Raw genomic sequence first — 16,385 nt, 5'->3', positions numbered from 1 at the left:
AAAAGTAGGTCAAAGTCATAAAGAATAGACTTCCTGCATGGAGACTTTCTGACTCATCATTAATCACGTCCTTGAGAACAATCGGGAGAATAAATTTCATGTGACTCCAGGCAGGTGTCAAGCAAGATCCTCTGTTGTGTCCTGTGAGGATATAGGTAATTTAATGGAACTGGGGAAAAAAAAAGTTTTATATTTTTTAAACCTGAGATTTCTCCTTTTATTGTAAAATCTCAGTAGCTTCCACTTTTATCATTTCAGTAAATCCTGGGAAATGATTCCAAGGAGCTTATTTGTACAGTTGGAAGAGAGTAAGTGCTTCAGTGTGTAAGGGACATAAAGAGGTGTTCCCAGTCCAACACTGGCACAGACTTTTCTCAGAAATAATTCCTACCCTGTGGGTTGGATTTATTAAACCAGAGGTCTATGGCTCAGAGGAAGGTAATGAGCCATGTGGACCCTTTAGTTCTAAATTGTCTTTACCTAATTGTGACCCTTTGGCTACAACCCATAATAAAGAGATATTCACACTACAAAAGAAAGTCTCTAGAAGGTAACCCCAGACTTGACATGCACTTATTACCACAAGGTGTTTCAAAGCTCTGTTAGAGTTTTTGACTTGTAATCAGGTCTAGAATCTTTTTTTGGTAGACTGTGCAATTGTCCTACATCTTTTAGGAATAGTGAACTCAGAACCAAGGCAGAATACACTGCCCTTTATTTGGCGTGTGGGATTTCAAACAGGGCTGAGCTGGACGTGCAGAAGTCCAGCTTCCACAGGGCAGCATAGCTAGTAGCTGATGGACATCAGCAGCCTAACTTTCCGTATCTCCTTCAGAAACCAGGCCCCTAGAAACTGAGCCACCAGCAGGAACACCCCCAAAGCAGCCAGCACAGCTACTGAGCAAAGGGGCCTAAGTGTGTTCTCACTGTGGAGAGACCCTGGTCTTTCCAGTCACCTCCTTACTGACAGAAAACAGCATTATCCAGCCCTTCAAGAATAAGCATGGGGCTGCTGAATGCAGGGATGGGGCACCATATACAAAATATGCCTATTTTCTTGGTGAGAGCAATTTAACATACTGATAAGAAGAGACAACTAGAAATGTGATAAAGCCAAGAAGTGACACTCTAACAGCAAGTCCTCCTCAAAATGCCACACTCTGTATTTCCACAAAGTCCTCACCCAAACACCCGGCAGAAGACAAGACTGCTGTCAACCATTTCTGCTCTAAGTGAGAATGTGGGTTGGAAAAATGTTCGATGATGTGGTTCTCTCAATTGTATTCTTTGGTTAAAATATTGACTTGAACTTTAACAGGCACCACCGTTTGTTTTAGTGTGGTTGAGAAAGATGGAAAATTACAGCCATTTCCTCTTACAAAAGGTTTCTGGAAGGTTACTGGTAGTCGCTTACCTTTGTCTTGGGGGGAAGCTTCGAAGGGAGTCTGGGGATGTGAAATTGAAGGAGCTGTGTGAGCTTTCGCCTCCGTGAGGAAGGCCTCCACATTCCTTTCCTACAACTCCTCACCACAGGACCACTCCAGGAACTGTGTAATACTTCCCTCCCTTCCCTTCAAGAGTTACAGCCAGAGATATTGGCACCTTTTATGAGACAAGCTTTATTTTGTGTGGTTTACAGATGTCGTAGGCAGTTCTGGGATGTGAAATGCTGTAAACCTCATTTCTTGTTCTTCTTACAAAAATGCTTTATTGAGGTGAGATTCATACACGGTGACCTCCTTGGGCTCCCATCTCAGGGCTCACAGCCTGACAGGGTCACCCCAGACCTCACCACGTGCAACTCACGGTCTCTGCTTTGACCACCCTCCCCCAGCAGGCGCACACAGCACTCGCCACCACCCAGCTCCAACCCTGGGAGCAACAGTCACCTTAGGCCTTGTTTCTGGAGGTGGGCATCCTGGGATGGCTTTGACAGAGGTCTGGGCATCTTTCACTTGGGAAACCCTCGGCCCCTCCTTCGCAGCTGTGTGAGAATAGAGACTTAACAGGCTGAGAAAATTAACTTCATTTGGATTTTTTTTCCGGCCTCTGGATCCTTTTTTTCTCTGTGGTCTGAGTCTCTAGGACCAGCAAAAGCCACAAAGAGCCATCCATGAGCAGCCCCCGGGGAGCAATTTGGATGGAGCAGCTGGGAACATCCGTCAAAGGAGCCAGGATGCTCTTCAGTGCAGAGACCACATCAAGCTGCATTAGCATCTTCCCTCAAGCCGGGCAAAATGGGGTGTGACAATAGAGTAGGCTGTCTTATCTCCACTCCACACTAGAGAGAGTGTGGTCCTTGTTGATTACAAAGGGAGATTAGAACCATGGGATTAGAAACTTTCAAGATTTAAGGGCCTTTAGTCTAGCGGTTTTCAAATGCTCTTTAGCTATGAACGCTTTATTCAGGGAAGCCATCATGGAAGCATATTACTGGAAACAGAGAAAGGCAGATGTGTTCTGATTGGCAGGAGTGGGGCAAATCCTGGACCCTGTCCATTTAGACCCCAACTCAAACCCTCCAGAGTTACATGGTCCAGTATGGAAGCTGTGCGCCACATGGGGCTATTTAAATTTAAATTAATTAAAATGAAATAAAATGTAAAATTCAGTTTCTCAGTCTCACTAGCCACATGTCAAGCACCCAACAGCCTCTAGTGGCAAGTGGCAAACTTATTGGACAGCGTGGATATAGAACACTTCCATTATAGCAGAAATCTCTATTGAACAGCACTGCTCGAGAGTCTAGGAGATCCCTAAGGGAACTCTGGAACTCCTAGGACTCTGGGAAACAAGATAGAAAACCACCGATCTAAGCTAACACCTGAGCAAGAAGAGAAGTCCAAAGAAGTGAGGCATAGTTTGCCAGCCATGTGACTGGTTCTTAAAGAACTAGAACTCTACCTCAGGTCTCTTAGGCTACTTCTGCCTGCCTCCAAGGACTCATCACCACCTTAAGCCTTCTTCTGACATCTCTACCGTTTAAAGAAAGGGAACCCAGGTCCTAGGCATCTCTGATACTTGGGAAGGGGCTTTAAATTTTGTACGTGTTCAGTCAGCCTCAGGCACATAAATAGAGACATTTAAACTCACATCAAGCCCAAGCAGAGGTGAAGGGAAATACTGTCAATTAGTGAGAGGCTAATTAATCTTTCTTTGCCACATACACTCTGGCAGGATCTAGAAAGTGTTGTTTTGCTCGGAGCTACAGGATTGCTTGCTATGGAAACAATGCATGATTATGATGTTGATTTCTTGGCTTTGTTCGGAAGCTGGCAGTGGAGGGCAGAGCTTGCCAGCAGTCACCCCTGCAGTTAAAAGGAAAGGAATTAGAAAATAGAAAGATACTTTAATTCATGAAGCAGGGCATTTTGGATTCTTTACTTTTCATAGAATAGGTATATTTTATCCTGCATGACATCTTCCAATTCAGGTATTTCAAAGTGATTTTCTAATCACATCTTGTTATTTCTCAATCTAAATATTATTATTATTTTGATTATTATTATGTTGCAATACACAGAGGCTTGGATGAGGGACTACTGTAGATGAAGCACTTCAAGGGCAGAACATCCTCCAGGACCTGGTAACTGGCTGTGCTCTTTCCAAGGGCTCAGAACTTGCTCAATTCTACCACATGTCTGGTAATGTCTTCCTTCCTGTCCAGATCACCCTGTGGCTGCCACTGAGAGATGTCTGTTTACAGGGAAATTCTGTAAAAGGGGCCAAGCCGGAAATGGCATCTCCATGTGTCTATCCAGCTAGCAGTCTCGTTAGCCACATAAGCAGCTCGAAATTAAGGAATGTGAACTCAGTGTCAGGCACAGGGCTGGGCACAAAGGGAGTTATACAAGGGAAAAGAACAGTATCTAGTAATGGAAACTGACTCCTGAACTCACAGTCAGAATACTGTATGATGTTTGTGACAGAAGCATTTGCAAAGAGTGGTGGCAGCGGTGAGAAGGATTAGCTCCCATCACTACACTGAAATTTTTCTCTCTGTTGCCATGCCACTGAACTTCTGCATGTGTTATTTCCTTGGCTTCTTCACCTGTCTAGGTAATTTCCATTTATTCATCAAACTGCAATTGAGATCACCTTTATCTGTGAATCCTCTCTGACCATACCACGCTCCTGTATGATAGGCAGAGTTGAGTGCATTTTCCTCACTGTCCTTAGGACAGCCCATAAATTTCTCTATACAATACATCACATTGTTTTGTAATTATCTGTTTATATTTCTATTACCCCTTTAGAATATGAGCTTAACCCCTCTGAGACCCAGTTTCTTCATCTATGAAATGGAACATTGTGAGGAGAGTACAGAAGTTCTCAAATAAATAACATTACTATATAAATGAGTGGATTGAGGATGTGATGCATGACTTGGGTCATGAAAAATGAAAGAAATTATCAGGTAGAAAAGATACCTTAATTTTAGTAGTTTCCTCTTTAAAGTTTGAAATATATCTAAAACTGGGAACTAGTTTGTTGAAAGTTTATCACTCACATTACTAGGGTACCTTTTAATTTAGTTTTTCATTCATTGATTCAAAAGTATTTATCATAAACGTATATGTGGGATATTTGGGAAATTTTGGGCAGAGGAAGGACTCAAAACTCTCTCTGGAAGAGTGTAAAGTCAAAGACACATGAAATAGTTAACCCTGAAGGTAACTAGAATAGTTAACTAATGTGTAGTTAACCCTACACATAACTAGTAAATGAAAAAATTAAGAATATATATAAAGGACATATATAATGAATAAAATAGGTTTTCAGAAGGTGTGGATTTTGTTGTCTTTCACTGAGAATAGTTCCATGAAAGAGGTGAGGCTTGAATGAGCCTTTAAAGATAGGTAATATTTGGAAGGATAGGTAATATTTGGAAGTGGTTGGGAAGGGTTTTCCAACAGTGGTAGAACAGAAGGACAAGAACAGAGGCAGTATGGACAAAGTAGACGCAGGAGACAGCAAGTAACCCATCTACCTAGAGCAGAGGACTTGCACTGAGAAACTGCAAGAGATAAGGTTCATCCATTTATTCAACAAATACTTACTGAATTCTTATTACCTGCCAGGCACTGTTCTGGGCATGGAGAGTGTAATTATAGACAAAATGAGTCATGATTAAAAGGAACTTATTTTCTAGTGAGCAAGATAGTTAATAAAAAACAGCAACAATGAATACATAGTAATACCAGGAAGTGGTGAGTGCCATGAAGAAAAATAAAGTAAGAAAAGGGGAAAGAGAGAAATTTCTGGGCTGCCCTAATAAGAACTACTATTTTGGGGAATGAGATCAAGGAAGTCTTCATTAATGATGTACCATTTAAGCACAGACCTGGATGAAGTGATGGAAAGAGCCACACAAATATTTGGGGAAAGTCATTGAAGTGGAGGAAACATCAAGTGCTGAAGCTCTGAAGTTTCAGCATGATTTCTGAATTTGAAATGAACAACGCATAATGTGCAAAGGGAGAGTACTAGAATATGGTATCAGAGAGGTAGGCAAGGCATAGCTCTACTGGATAAAGACTTTAGATTTTATTCCAACTGTGCTTGGAGGCCATTTGGGAGCTTGGGGTGTTAATGACATGATTATGCTTTAAAAGGATCCCTTTGACTGATATATGAAGTACAGAGAGTAAGGAAGTCTTTTTTTTTTTTTTTTGCAATCTTGGGCACTTATCCAAGAGACTTGAAAACATATTTATACAGAAACTGAACATGAGTATTCATAACAACTTTGTTCATAATGACAAAAAAACTAGAAACGACTCAACTGTCATTCAATGGATAAATGGTTAAACAAACTGTGGAACAACGATGCCACAGAATATTACTCAGCAATAAAAAGGAAAGAGTTATTGATGTGACAACTTGGATGAATCTCCAAGGAATTCTGAGTGAAAAAAAGCCATCCCCCACTTGGTCGTGGTGTATAGTCTTTATTAAATATGCTGTGAATTCAGTTTGCTAGTATTTTGTTGAGAATTTTTATATCTGTATTTATATACTGGTCTATAGTTTTCTTTCCTGTGATGTCTTTGTCTGGATTTGGCATCAAGGTAATACTGGCTCTATGGAATGAGTGAGGAAGTGTTTCCTCCTCTTCTATTTGTTGGAAGAGTTTGAGAAGAAATGGTATTAATTCTTCTTTAAAGTTTCATAGAATTCACTATTGAAACCATCTTGTTCTGGACTTTTCTTTATTGGGAATTTTTTAAAATTACTGATGCAATCTTTTTACTTGTTGATGGTCTGCTGAGATTTTCTATTTCTTATTAAGCCCATTTTGGTAATTTGTATGTTTCTAGGAGTTTGTCCATTTTGTCTAGGTTATCCTATTTTTTGGCATGCAGTTGCTCACAGTATTCTCTTATAATCTTTCTTATTCACCTAAGGTCAGTCTTAATGTTCCTACTTCCATTTCTGATTTTAGTTAAGTCTTCTATTTTTTTTTTTCTTAATAATTCTAGCTAAAAGTTTGTAAACTTTGTTGATCTTTTCTAAGAACCAACTTTTGATTTTATTGATAATCTCTATGAAAAGAATAGATAATTCTATTAGAGAGTAAGGAAGTCTTAAGCAGAAGCAGGGATAATAATTATTAGGCCATTGTGATGATGATGATAGCTATGATGATGATAACAGGCAGAGTACTGTTACCGTTTTAAGTGCTTCACATGTATTAACTTATTTAACCCCAACAAAACTCTATGAGGAATTTACTATGATAATCCCCACCTTATGGATGAGGAAATTGAAGCGTGTAGAGGTGGAACATACATGACAAAGCTGGGATTTGAGTTCATGCTCCATCCACTTCCCTAAATTGCCTCTCCAGTTTTCATCTAGGCTTGTACTAGGTGTGTCAGTGGAGGTGTGAGGAAAGGTTGAATTTTGGATATATTTTGAAGGTAAAGCTGATAGGATTTGCTGATGGGTTAGATACAGGGGATAAGAGAAAGATCAAGGGTAATTCCAAAAATTTTGACTGTGCCTACTGGATGATTGGTAATTTTGAGATGGGAACACTGGGAGAGAATCAACCAATTAGTGATAATCAGGAGTGGACTTGTTATCTAAGTATAGATTTCAGAGACAGGTTGGTGCTGTAGATAACAATTTTGGAGTTGTATGTAAATGGTATTTCAAGCTATAAGGTTGAATGAAATCCTCTGGAGAATGAGTATACAGTGAAGGGAGAGAAAGGCTGAAACTTGGGGGGCGCTCTAATGAGCAAAAAAGAGCACCAGAACTGAGTTCTGGATCTGGCAGTCAATGTGAATGTGGACAGTGACATGTCAAGAGTCATTTGAATGCAGTGAAGACAAATGCTTGATTGACGTGCGTTCAAAAGAGATTGGTACCTTTTTTTTTTTTTTTTTGGAGAACAGTTTACAATATCTGGTAAAGATAAAAATGAAGGTACTCTAGATCCAGCAACTCCCTTCTTTTCAAAGGCAAGGTTGAAGGTTGAGGCTATGGAATACTTTGCTGATTGCAGACAGTGCCTTTCATGGGCATACTGAAGGCTTGAGTTGTTGAAAAGCAGTGGGAGCTTGAGTCAGATTAGGTGACAAGCAGGGCCCCGCATGGATGGGAGTCTGGGCGATCATGGGTGGTGTGCGGGTTTCAGGTTTCAGGGGAGTGACTGCGATGAACACGGATAGGACATGCGGCATGATGAGGCTGGTGCTGACGCTCTCTCAGTGGAGGCAGATGAGCAGCTCTAATTGTCACATTCCCTTGTCAGGCGTCTTAGGCCATTTATAGTGTGAGTGGAGACCAACAGGGACAGAAAGGCTGAGGTCTCACCCCACGCATGTGATGTGCTGAGATCCTCCTGCAACCTTCCACAGTGGTGTGAGGCTAGAGAAGAGCCAGCTTACCAGGAGGATAGGACAAACTATCCAAGGCCCTGATTGTTGATCTGAAAATTCACACTCTATCCTGCAGGTAATGGTGAGAGATCGAAGATTTTTTTAAAAGGGAATAGGCTGAGTGCTGCCACATTTAAATGATGAAACATGCAATCAGATTAATGCAAGGATTTACATAAAATGGGCAATTTTAAAAGAAGGTGTCTTTTTTAAACTGTTTTTATGATTATTTATCTGATTCACGACCAGGCTCAGTCAAGGTGGTGTTCTTCTTTAATGCATTAAGTAATAAACTCATGGTGAGGGTACCAAATGCAAAATGCAGCTGAGAAAGACCCAAACTACCTAGAGAGCAACAAAGCAAGATTTGGTTTTCCACCCTCAGTGGACATGGAGGTTCAAAACTTAAAATACTTTCTGTAGAGATAGATAGTTGCCATTTCATACCACTGAATTTATATTCTTGGAGTGGTCAGAATAAAAGAATGGTATGGGAGAGTAAATGATGGCCTCCAAAGATATCCATGTCCCTATCCCCCAAAACTGTGAATGTTACCTTATATGGAAAAAGGGACTTTGCAGATGTGATTAAAGATATTGAGGCAGGGAGATTATCTTGGATTATTAGGATGGGCCCTAAATGCCGTCACAAGTGTCCTTATGAGAACAAGGCAGTGATGATTTGACCACAGAAGAGGAGAAAGCAATGTGACCACAGAAGTAGAGATTGGAGCGATGTGATACATACCAAGGAATGCCGGCAGACACTAGAAGCTGGAAGAGCCCAGGAACGGATTCTCCCCTGGAGCCTTCAGAAGGAACCAGCCTTGACATCACCTTGATTTTATTTAGCTCCATCAGACTTACCTTGGACTTCTGGTCTCCAGAACTTCAAGAGAATACATTTGTGTTGTATTAAGTCACTAAGATTTTGTGGCAATTTGTTACAGCAGCAATAGGAAACTAATACAGGAAGGTTGCAGAGAGGGTGATTTGTCTATTTTTTCACTTGGAAAAATGAGAAAGTGGAATGATTCTTTTACAGTCAACACATTTACTCAAAGGGAACAGAATCCCAATCCTTCTGAAGAGAAGAAAGTTGGCAAGACCATGTGCTACAAGAGCATGGGCTTGGAATTCAGGGACCTGGGGTTCAGATTCTTGCATATACACTTACACAGACTGTGGGAGCAAGGGCAAGTTCACACCCTCTCTGAGCTTTATTTCGTTATATGCAAATTGAGGAAGGTGCTTGGCACAGCACAGATACTCATTAAATGTGAGCTGGAATTGTACTGTCTTCCTGCCTCTCCCTTCAGCCAAGTACCTAAATAAGCAGCAGATTTTTTTTTTTTTTCATTTAAATGAAATCCAGAAAGGACTGACTTTTCCTTTTGTCACCCATCCCTACCACCACACACACACAAGCACAGGAAAGACCTGGAGTTCAAATGCATTCATTGAGGAAGAATGAAGGAAGGAGAACCAACAAAGACAAAAAATTGATTCAAGAGGCTCCTGGGAACAGAAGTGTCTGAATCTCCGTGAGCTCTTCTATGGGTGTTACAGACCAAACAAAAAGTCATTTTTTGTTTATTGTATCTTCAGAAACCAGAAATTGATTACACTAAGATGAGTCATAGCTATATTATGTCTCCTTGTAATATTAAGTAAATTAAAGTCAATTACACTGGATTATGTATCATTTACATGTCAGCCTTCTAGTGGTAACTGAGGAAAAACAGTCCTTAATCACCATGGTTTCTTTGGTTTGCCCTTTATGTCTTGACTGCATGAAGCACATAGGAAAGAACTGACCAGATTTCTTAATGCTAACCATAAAGCCCTTCCCACTCTTTTTACCTTTGAACTGCTTTGTTCCTCCAGATAGAACTGACTTTTGTATTCTGGGTTCCTGCCTCTTTAATGACCATGTCATATCTGTGAATTTCAGTGAACTGAAGCTTGGACTTAAATCCTAATGAACTTGGTAACTACTTTAGTATCTTCTAAATCTCTGATTGGTTGTAGGTTACAGAGAAACACAAACAAGGACTGTTTATTGGCCAAAGATAATTTATTGAAAATTAAAACTATAAATTAAATTATATATATATTTATGTATTCAAAATATAGTTATTATTTGTAAAGTATTGTGTAGATTGCATGTATATTTCTACATGAGAAAATTCACATGTATAAAAATATAAATATTTCATGTTGCATATTGACATTACATTGCTCTGTTTTGGTTGTTGATTTCCATCTTTAGAGTTCTGGACTCTGAAGGACTGTTGAAAATAATCCCAGGTAATGTCTAGTGAACATTAAGGGGCACCAGGTTAAGCCAGTCATGACTTTTCCTATTGAGTGGTCCAATGATTACTGGAGAATTGATGGCAGCTAAGCCTTCTTGGCTTCCATGATGCAGTTACACATCTCTAGCTGAGAGAAGAAGTGGATTTAGAGGAAAAGTCTTTCTGTATCTCACATGGTTATTTTAAGGATTAAAGCACTTAGGCCAATGTCTGACATCTAGTAAGGGCTCAATAAAACAACCATTTTATGAATCTTTATTTAGTGTGTACTATGTGCCAACAGTGACTAAGGCAGGCAAGATTCCTGCTCTCTGGAGCTACAATCTGGTAAAGGAAGCCAGGTAAAATATGCTAGGTGATCTAGTCACCTAGTAGTATATTTTGTGTACCCACCATGTACTAAGTACTATGTTAGAGCCAGTGGGTGGCAGTGCAGAGGGGATGGGCCATAAAGGTGAGTAAGACATAGTCCCTGCCCTTAATGAACCTATAATCTGTTTAGGAAGATGAGTCCGGCACACAAGAAGCACTATTTTTCTATCTGTAAATAATTCAATTTATGTATGTGATCTATGGCCACCTCTATCTTTTAATTCTAATTAACAAGTAATAAAAGACCATATAGTTTTAAGACTGCTGGAGTATGAGGTCTTGGTGCAGTAGAATTTTGGCAAAAGGGAAACTGTGAAGACTGGAATCATAGGAGAAATCCTATTCCAGTGGGGAAGGCTGGTTATGGATGCTGGGTGGGAATTGGCTTACCTAGAGGACTGTCTTCTATGGCAGATTTTTTTCCTCTTTGCATGGTTAGATGCCTCTTTTCCTCTGGGTTAAGCATGGCTGAGGTTCTAGTCTTCCATCGGTGAGTGCAAACAATACTGTTTGAGAATAGGAATTCAAGTTGGAGATTACAAATAGATATAAATAAGTAGGGAGGCCTGTTGTCTTTTTATATTTTACTTTGGGGTCCTGCATATAGACGTTTTGGATGGCCTCTTTTCATTCAAGTTGAAAAGGAAAAATCTAGGGCCTAGAGTGAACAGGTCTAGATTTCTTTGACCAACTTCACTGCCTATTAGCTATGGAATGTGGACAAGTTGTTGGTCTTCAGCTTACTTACTAAAACATGGGAAATATTGGGGGAGGCTATGCACGTGTAGGGGTAGAGGGTATATGGGAAATCTATGTACCTACCTCTCAGTTTTGTTGTAAGTCTGAAACTGCTCTAAAAATAATTGTCTGAAGAATGGGGGAAATAACTACTTTGCAGCATTATTAAAAACGTTAAATGGGATGAAGATAAAGGACATATATTAGATACCTAAGAAGTTGAAGCCATTAGTTTTGACTATTATTCCAACTCTAAGCTGCTCTTTTCTCCTCTAGGGTATGTCCAGATCTGGAGGTGAGTAAGACCTTCCCCCTATGAGGGTCTCCTCATCCTTAGATTGGTACATGGCATCACACCTAGTTATAAGCTCTCAAGGCTAATCTTTGCATTTCCAATTTATGTTAATAATAATATTAATAATTACAATGACCCTTTCTTGGTCACCTGCTCTCTACCAGGCCTTTTGCTAGCAGCTGCATAAATTAATACAGCCAATAACCCTATAATTAAGGGTACAGTTCTTAAAACATTTTATTCACAATTATTTTTTAAATTTTTGTTTATTTTTGGATGCATTGGGTCTTTTGTTGCTGCGCACGGGCTTTCTCTAGTTGCAGCGAGCAGGAGCTACTCTTCGTTGTGGTGCGCGGCCTTCTCATTGCGGTGGCCTCTCTTGTTGCGGAGCACAGGTTCCAGGCACGCTTCAGTAGTTGTAGCATGCAGGCTCAGTAGTTGTGGCTCGCGGGCTCCAGAGCACAGGCTCAGTAGTTGTGGAGCACGGACTTAGTTGCTCCGCGGCATGTGGGATCTTCCCAGACCAGGGCTCAAACCCATGTCCCCTGCATTGGCAGGCGGATTCTTAGCCACTGCGCCACCAGGGAAGCCCCACAATTATTTTTGATTTCTTTATCATAGACAGCAAAACTGAAAAGTTAAATGACTTGTTCTAAATCGTCTCACATAATCAAAACATATACAGAATTCTTTTTTGTGTCTCAGCCATATGCTGGGCATCATACAAAAGAAATCGATGAGAGATAATTTCTGTCATTAAGAATTTACTGCTTAAAGGAGGCAAATCAATATCTTATGTCACTGAGGACAGGCCCATAATTATGAGCTGCGACAGCCAGAGTCAATCTTGCAGAAGAAGAAAGAAAGAAAGAAAAAAGAATATGTAAAACCTCCATTAAGAGGAATCTAACTAATTGTAGCAGTCAAATAACAAGGCTCCTTTTTCCTCTGCTTCCCCTGCCCTCATTTTCTACTCTGTATTTTAAAACAAAGGAACAAATGACAACAAAACTTCCTATCAGGGATGTAGATGATGTTGTTGATGTTGATTTGAATTCCAAGGATGTGCTGGTGGGTGGTTGTCTCAGGGGGATAGTGACTGACATTATGTTGTCCACAGACAGAGGCAAGCAATATAAATTCCTTTCCTTAAATGATACAAGCAAGAATTTAGCTCTAAGAAACTTGCTGCACAGAGCAGGAGATCCTGCAGTGAGCTCGTGGTAGATGCAGCTTCCTTACCCACTTCCCCACCACACCCCCCATCCCCTGTATTTCCTACACCAGGCCACACAACCAAGGACATCACCACATGGGGCTGATGATTTGCTCAGGCCCTTCCAGACTGTATGGTGGGCCTTCCCAAGTTGACGGGGTTGGAGGTGGGAGTGTCTTTATTCCTCTGTGGCATTTCTTGACAGCTGTGAGAGAGGAAAGTAGCAATGCTGGCCAGAGCCAATTATTATTCAATTGTATCAACAGCAAATTATTATTCAACTGTATCAGGGTAGGAATGCATTTTGCCCTAGGGATATTTCCATCCCTTTCTCTTCAGGCTAGGAGCTAGTATGAGCCAGTTTTGCACATTGCTGGGTGAAGGATGCAGATTGTATTAAAGATTGTATTGAAGATTATAATGCAGATCAATCCAGGAATCTCTGACATCTGATCATCCCAAGCGGGCTCACGCTTTCATTTTGCCTGTAGTCCAGTCCTCACTGTTAGGACCAGCAGTATCCAGGACTGGAAGATACAGTTGCATAGGTTATGGACTGCACAGCTCTAAAGGACCCACGGTTTTATGATGGCCCTGGATTCTGCTCAGTCTCCTATCCTTTTGCCTTGCTAGTGATCACTGTTCAATGATCAAGAATATTCAGGATAACGTTGCAAGATCTCAGTAATCAAAAAAGAGTAAGCTCTATTTTCTATTTTATTCAGTTAGAAAATGGACAAACACAAATAAATATCACATTCTAAGATTTTTGAAATAAGATGTAAAAGAAAAAGTATCTCTACTTAATAAAAAATTTTGATTCCACAAATTCCATTTATTATGGATTTTGCAAACAACAATTTATATATCCTATTGTAATTACAGCAAAGAAAAATAGACTTATCTCTTGCCTACCTTCTAACTTTATCACACTTTCCACTTGGGAAAATAGTTTTATGAGGTTTTCATTTCAGTAAGAATTGACTTTTAATATCTAATATGCGAATGAAAAACCTATTAGCAGAAAGAGAATAGTGGTGGGAGGTTAATTTGTAATCTGTGCCTATCCCCAGATAATTCAGGAAGGTATGAATAAAGATTATACAGGGTACATGCAATATTAATACATTTTAAGGAGAAATGTAGATTGGATTGAATTAAAAAGGGTTCAGGTATGCCTGTCTTCAGTCGAGATTGAGTATAAACTCTCTCACTAGATTCCTGTTAGATTAGCTGAAGCAGCAATGTCTTTGATTCCAAAATATGAGTGGTAATTATCTCATACTTATTTATTTGAAAGCCTGCAGCAAAAACAGAGGTTAATGCCTTTTGCAGTTCACAAAAGACTAGGATTGAATTGGAATTACCTTGTTTACTACAGCGCTTTCTTAAGAACACAAGATTTCCACATAGGATGACAATTTTTTCAGCGTTCTCAAATTCACATTACACGAACTATTAATATCAGTATCTCTCACCATTTCTTCTTCCACTGAGAGGACTCCTGTGAAATCAGCTCCTCATCTAAGCAAGGGAAAGATTCAAGGACTGAACACCTTGAGTGGGAGGAAATGACAATTGAACCAACTAGCCATTTTACAACCTCCCTCTAGTTTGAAGACAGTGTTTTGTTGTAGCTGCTTTATGCTTGGAATTTTTTTACAAATGGTAATAATTATTCTATAATTACATTAAATGCCAGCTTCCCTGATCTTTCTTGAACTCTGTAAAACTGCAGAGCAATTCACCTAGGTGATGATGAACTTTCTAAATTAGACTCAATATACTGATTTAATGTGGATACAGCTAAAGCCCACTGGGGGCAGCTGATTACTTATGGTTACAAATGTTAACAAAATGAACAAGGAGGGTTTTAGTAATTCTCTCTCTCTCTTTCACACACACACACACATTTCATTAGCTAAATTGCTGCTCAAGTATAACTTCAAAATGATAAAATCATAACTCTTACATAAATTGAACAGAAATCAAATATTTTCTTTGTCTCTATACTTAAAGGGGGAATCAATAAGATGTTACCGGAGAATTCGAAGATCAGGCAATCAGGAATGTGGAAATGAATTTGCTAATAGATGCAAAGAGGGTTGAGGCAATAAAATGTAATCTTTGGGGTAACCTTTTCTATAGGTCCAAAATCATTTGTATACCTAGCAAATAAAATTTATTTACATTGCTATGGGTAAGAATCGTGTGCATTACTCTCAATTTTCTACATCTTCATTCTACTACTACAGAGTTCCAAAATAGCCCAGTCAATAGAAACCATCCAAAGGAGAAACTCCTGTAGAATCCAGTAATCCCTGGAGGTCAGCCAGACAATGTCCCACACACCCAGGGTGAACACCCAGCCATCTCCTTTGCCCACTTTTAAGAATTTGACCATTTTTTTCCTGACAGTCAGCTAAAGTCAACTGGTTATACTTCTGTTTCAGAGGAAGAGAAAAGGTAGGGTAGCTGGAGAGAAATCAAGTGGATCATTCAAATTCACCCAAGCAAGGGCTAAATAAAGTCAAGGCCAAAATTCAGGAACATTAGAATCCTGGAAATTAAGAGCTAGAAGGGACTTTAGGTATGACCCAAGACTTTCATTTTAAAGAAAATATGTCTGAGACTGCCTTCTTGGCAGTGGAAGAAATGTTAAACCACTTTGCTCAGATGCATTATGTTTTGTGGAGTCTGTCTCTGGAAATACCTCTCTTCCTTGGTGTAAAGAATCTCCTTTCTACATTCCCTCCTCCCTCCTTCACACCCTGTGCTACCCCTGAGATATTTCCCTTTGTATTTGGGAGTAATCAGAATTAAAATACACAGAAAAAAATTGTATATCAGGGTAATATTTCTTTTTAATCATTAATACATGTTCTAAAATTGTTTTCTACTGGAGGGATGGGGCATTTAAAATGGGATTTAAAGTAAATGTTATTTCAGGGCTTCCCTGGTGGTGCAGTGATTAAGAATCCGCCTGCCAATGCAGGGGACGCGGGTTCAAGCCCTGGTCCTGGAAGATCCCGCATGCCATGGAGCAACTAAGCCCGTGTGCCACAACTACTGAGCCTGCGCTCTAGAGCCCGTGAGCCACAACTACTGAGCCCATGTACCTAGAGCTCGTGCTCCACAACAAGAGAAGCCACCGCAATGAGAAGCCTGCGCACCGCAACGAAGAGTAGCCCCTGCTCGCCTCAACTAGAGAAAGCCCTCATGCAGCAACAAAGACCCAACGCAGCCAAAAAAAAAAAAAAAAAAAAAATTAATTCATTAATTTAAAAAAAATAATAAAGTAAATGTTATTTCAAATAAATGATATGGGATAATACAGGAAAATAGCTTCATAGGTGGGAAATAGGGTCCAAATGTCAAGCTACTTCTTTGACCAGAAGAGTTGAAAACCTCTGCACCTCATAGAACTAGAGGATGAGGGGGTCCCCACTCTCCACTCTGGTCCTCACTCATTGGAATATCTTTGCTGGGTTGGCAGTCTAGCATCCTCTGTACCCTAAACAGAGCCACTAATCCCCCCAAACTGTTACATGCTTGGA

At 40.0% G+C, this 16,385-nt stretch overlaps 1 long non-coding RNA gene across 7 annotated transcripts in view; it reads left to right on the top strand.

Annotated features, from left to right (window-relative positions):
- The window catches only part of LOC133076138 (uncharacterized), a 318,595-nt gene that overhangs the window by 126,975 nt on the left and 175,235 nt on the right, over positions 1 to 16,385 (top strand). Inside the window, exon 4 of one of the 7 annotated variants that reach the window (XR_009697494.1) lies at positions 15,778 to 15,913. The exons of the other annotated variants lie outside the window; for them this stretch is intronic. This is a non-coding gene — a long non-coding RNA (uncharacterized LOC133076138). Of the gene's footprint in view, positions 1 to 15,777; positions 15,914 to 16,385 lie in introns of those variants that run through there. 7 annotated transcript variants of the gene reach the window in all.

This window comes from Eubalaena glacialis, chromosome 16 (assembly GCF_028564815.1).
Source record: "Eubalaena glacialis isolate mEubGla1 chromosome 16, mEubGla1.1.hap2.+ XY, whole genome shotgun sequence".
Lineage (NCBI taxonomy): Eukaryota > Metazoa > Chordata > Mammalia > Artiodactyla > Balaenidae > Eubalaena > Eubalaena glacialis.
Note: the sequence above shows the minus strand (reverse complement) of the source record. Positions and strands in the feature narration are given on the sequence as shown.